Raw genomic sequence first — 5,258 nt, forward strand, 5'->3', positions numbered from 1 at the left:
TCTAAATCATTACTTATTTGAGAAATGCAAATTAAAACTTCTCTGAGGTACCACCTCACACCTCTCAGACTGCCCAATATGACCAGAAAGGACAATAATCATTGTTGGAAGGGTTGTGGGAAATCTGGGACACTATTTCACTGTTGGTGGAGCTGTGAACTCATCCAACCTTTCTGGAGAGCAATTTGTAATTATGCCCAAAAGGCAATAAAACTGTGCATACTCTTTAATCCAGCAATATCTCTGCTAGTCCTATGCACCAAAGAGATCTTAAGAAAGGAGAAAAGACCCACATGGACAAAAAATATTTATAGCAACTATTTTTGTAATAGAAAAGAACTGGAAATTGAGAGAAGGCCTGTCATTTGGGGAATGGTTAAACAAATCATTGTATATGAATATGATCGAGTACTATTGTGTTATAAGAAATCATGAGTGGTCAGAATTCAGAAAAGGCTAGAAAAACTTGCATGAATTGCTGCTGAAGTGAGCATAACTATTGTATACATTAACAGAAACATTGTGAGATGATCGACTATGATGGACACAGTCCATTCTTCCTTTCTCCTTTCCAATTTTCTGCTTGCTTAGAAGAAGAAGAAATATAGTAAATCTGTATTTCTGAATAGCCTCCATGTCTTCCATATCTTTGTGTGGCTTTTTTCCACCTTATCTGCATCTCAGATGTATGGTTTCCCCTAAAAGAAATAAGTTCAAAGCAACTAAAAACCTAGAAGGATCTAAGGCTTTTCCATGCTATCCCTGAATATCCTAGTTAGTGGTCCTCCTCTACATCAATAATGATTTCTCTGAAGGAGTGGTTATACTTATGAATAGCAAATATATACTAAACATCTCCAGTTTGTAAAGCACCTTACTAAGACTTGGGGTGGAGACACAACATCATGTTTATTTATTTTATTTTATTTTATTTTTTTAGATTTTTCAAGGCAATGGGGTTTAGTGGCTTGCCCAAGGCCACACAGCTAGGTAATTATTAAGTGTCTGAGGTCGGATTTGAACCCAGGTACACCTGACGTCAAGGCTGGTGCTCTATTCACTGCGCCACCTAGCCGCCCCTATCATGTTTATTTTTGAAAGCTTCCTTGAGAATTTATGTAACAATAGTTCAATATATATTTGAATTGAATAAACAAAATACCATGAGAGTTCCAAAAGAGAGATATAGTTTCCAATTGGAGAAAAAGAGAAGACTTCTTTGAGTAGGTGCATGGACTGAGAAGAGGACAGGATGACCTGCAGGTGTATTTGAAAGACCACAGAACTAGAAGTCAAATGACCCAGGTTCGAATCCTAATTCTGCCACTTAATTGAGTAGAGTGGTCTGGGCAAATTAGTTTACTCCTTTGGGTCTCAATTTCCTCATTTGTCAAATAATGGAACTAGTCTAGAGTGCATATAGTCTTTTCCATCTCTATCATTCTTTATAAGAATCCCTCTTAGGTTCAGATAAATATTTACAAATAACAATAGAATTACTCTCTCCTCATCCAAGATGTCTCTTGTCTTGTGGTTTGTAGTTCTAGATAAAGGACTTTACCGGTGCTATCACTGAGCTTTCAAGGCAGTACTGACACAAGCCTCTGAAACTGAGATGCAACAAAGTATGGATTGATTCTCTGCTGCTTGTGCTAATTTTGGTCTAATAATTAACACCAAGAAAACTCAGGTGCTCCATCAGCCAACACTACACCATCCATATGTGGAACCATTGATTACAGCAAATGAAGAAGGTTTTTTTTTTTTAGGTTTTTTGTTTTTTTTTGCAAGGCAAATGGGGTTAAGTGGCTTGCCCAAGGCCACACAGCTAGGTAATTATTGTCTGAGACCAGATTTGAACTCAGGTACTCCTGACTCCAGGGCCCGTGCTTTGTCCACTGCGCCACCTAGCCGCCCCCAGAAGTTTTGAATAGTGTGGACAAGTTCACTTACCTTGGTAGTGTCTTTTCCCAAGGAGGTACTTGGCAATGAGGTTGACACTCACATTACCAGAGCTGGTTCAGTTATTTGGGAGACTGAAAGAAAATGGTGGAGAGCATAGGTATTAGACTAATTACCAAAGTAAAGGTCTTCAGAGCCATTGTGCTGACCTTGTTGCTATATACCCTGAAGGTCTCTTTTAAGAATTTCAGAATTGATTGTACAGCATGGGAGACACTGGCACTAGACTACCCAGTGTAATGTGCCCTCATCAGTGAGGGTGCTATACTCTAAGAGGAAGGCATAATTGAAGGAGCTCAAAGGAAAAGTGATATCCATAAGCTTAGAATACCCATCCTGGGCATTCACAGGGACTATTTGTGCCCAAGGTGTGGTAGAGCATTCCAAGTTCATATTGGTCTGATCAATCACAGTCAGACACACTGTCATTTGTCTCATGCATAGTGAGGTTATTTTGGTCTTTTTCAATAATGAAGAACAAGAATCAGTGACACAAGCCAAGTCAATATTTTTGATGTAGGAGACAGGCCTTACATAGCAGACTGACATTTTTGCATTCAGAAATTTAGAACTATTAGTTAAACATTAAGAGACTAATTTTTTTATCAGAAATTTATAGATCAGAAATACTAATTTTAAAATAAAGAATATCAGACTGGACAGTATCTACTCATTCACTGTTCCCTTGACTTTTTACGCTTGGTCCCTGCCTTAGTTGCTTTTTGAATTTTTTTTTGTCCAAAAGAAAATCTTTTTTATGTTTGTATTTATTACCTATTGCTCGGAATCAGAACTCTGTTCTGACACAGATCAAGGCTCAATCTTGAAAGTGCATCAAGAATTAAAACTATAGATTGCTTGCACTTCCACACAGGTTTTTCTTAGAGAATATCAGAATCTTTTTAATTTTATCGTTCATTAAGATGGTTTCCTAGCAAGCATAAAGCTAGCATAGAATTGAACATAAAAAAAATTTTATATACTATATGCCATATGCTATATTGTCTATGAAACCTGGACAGTCTACCAGTGCCATGTCAGGAAACAATCATTCCATTTAAGTTGTCTTGGGAAGATTCTGAAGATCACCTAAGAGAAGTTACCAGACATGAGATCCTTTCTTGAGCTTCTTCATGTATGACCAACAAGAAACAGCAACAGCAACAGTAGGAGCAACATATTCTCTCCCTCTTCCTTAGTCCAGGAAGATGCTGCTCCATCTAGCTATTACTGCCTCTGGAACTTGCATTCACTTCCTACTACAGCTAAACTGCCACAATAGTAGCTGCTATTTGTTCCAGGATAAGTTTGGAAGCTTGTCAACCATTGTCTCTGCTATTTTCTCAGCAAAGTGTTATAGTTTTTTGAGAAGGAAGATGCCTTCACTTTAGGCTGCATATATTCTGCTTTATTATTATTCAGGCATATAGTAATCTCCTAACTAGAAGACACCAAAAATGGTCCCTTAGGCAGCTGTGCACTACTCCTAACTCATCCTTCCTAACCCTAAGACCTTGGCTTTTTGGGTCTTGTTTCCTTTGTTTCTTCTTCAAAGTTCAGCCAGAATGCCCTGTCAACCTCATCTTCAAAGTCTTTTTGGAGCTACTTGAAGACTTTCCATTTGCCTGTATCTGCTCTGTCATCTATCTTGTTGTGGTGATTTGCCCTTCCTTTTCAAAGGTGATGCCATGGCTTGCAAGTGATTCAGATTTAAGTGAGGAAGGACTAGGCAAAGTCACCAGCTTCAATTTCTCCTCCAGATCTAACTGGGTCAAATGTCCAGATATGCATCAGGATGATTGGAGATGGCACTGGATACAGTGAGAGACCTTGAGCTTTTTTTTTTTATATTCACAAATGTTTAATGGCTGAATCAAATTTTGGGGGTGACCATGGATGCACTAATGGCACATCTCCATACAACTGAATCCTCCAAGTGCATTAAGTTTTAAATATGGCTACAGATGTAATACTAATGGTACATCCCTAAACTGGACTCTCCAAGTGAATATACCACTGCTATTCACATACTAAGAACATGTCTGTAATCTTTCGATTCAACAGGTCTTCGGGAGATCCTATCTCCAACTGAACTGCAGCAGGGATGGGATGACCTTTACTCAAGTCCTTAGACAATACACTGAAATGCCTTTCAACAAGTGAAAGGCAGTATTTAATGAAATCATTGTAATTTAAGTTACTTATGCACAAAGTTAGGGAACTTAAGATGGATTCAATAGGACTGGCCTTTGGACAGGCTGGGGCCTAACCTCCCCCAGAACAATCCCCCCACCCCCCCAAAACTGGTAACAGGTAAAAGTCATATGAAATTATTAAGTAGGCTTCCCCCAGACTTTGGTTAAAGAAGCCAGATTTAATTAAAACTTTTCTAAGACGTGGGGCACAGGCACCTAGCCCTTGCTTTAAAAAAAAAAAAAGTTGCCTAAATCTTTTAAAATAAACATTCAAGTGTGACAGCTTGGTGGTGACCGAAACAGAGAGAAGGGAGATTTCTAACCCCAAGCCTACCTAATCTGCATAATTTCTCTATTGGAACAGCTATTCATGATCGAAATGCTCAGGGCCATGAAACCAATTAAATAGGGCCGTTATGGTACAAGTACAAAAAGGAAAGGAGTCTCCTGGGCTGCTTCGGACAATAAATAAGGCGGCGGCGCGGCTACTCGCTGGTGGCCTTCTTCAGGTAGGCTATCAAGTCGGCCCGCTCGCCCTTCTTCTTGATGCCCACGAAGATCATCTTGGTGCCCAGGATGTACTTCTTGGGGTTCTCCAGGTACTCCATCAAGGTGTCCTCGGCCCAGGTGATGCCTTTGTTCTTGTTGGCGTCGGTGTAGGAGAAGCCGGCGGCCTGGCCCGTCTTGCGGCCGAACAGCCCGTGCAGGTTGGGGCCGGTCTTGTGCTTGCCGCCCTTCTCCACCGTGTGGCACCGGGCACACTTCTGCACGAAGATCTTCTTGCCCTTCTCCACGTCCCCCATGGCGGCCCAGTCCCCGGCTCGGCCCACTGCGCCCAGCGCTCGACCTTGAGCTTTTTAAACTAAGTTTTTAAACTGAGTTTCATATTGACTGAGGCAACATCCATTTGATGATTAAGACTAGGTAAGAAATAAGGAAAAGAATGACTTTTTATTACTCTGAAGATTAACAAGACAAGATAACACTAGGAAGCCTAAAGGGGAAACATAATTGGAGAAAGGGAAGGAAAATACTAAAATATCATCTAATGACCAAATTTGTCTTACATATGCTGTATCTTCTTTACTAGAATGTAAGTTT

The 5,258-nt window shown here is 40.1% G+C and overlaps 1 pseudogene; it reads right to left on the minus strand.

The window, feature by feature from the left end:
* Nucleotides 1-4,298: 4,298 nt before the first annotated feature.
* On the minus strand, nt 4,299-4,971 carry LOC141502666 (cytochrome c, somatic pseudogene; annotated as a pseudogene).
* Nucleotides 4,972-5,258: the final 287 nt, after the last annotated feature.

The sequence above is a fragment of the Macrotis lagotis genome, chromosome X (assembly GCF_037893015.1).
Source record: "Macrotis lagotis isolate mMagLag1 chromosome X, bilby.v1.9.chrom.fasta, whole genome shotgun sequence".
Lineage (NCBI taxonomy): Eukaryota > Metazoa > Chordata > Mammalia > Peramelemorphia > Peramelidae > Macrotis > Macrotis lagotis.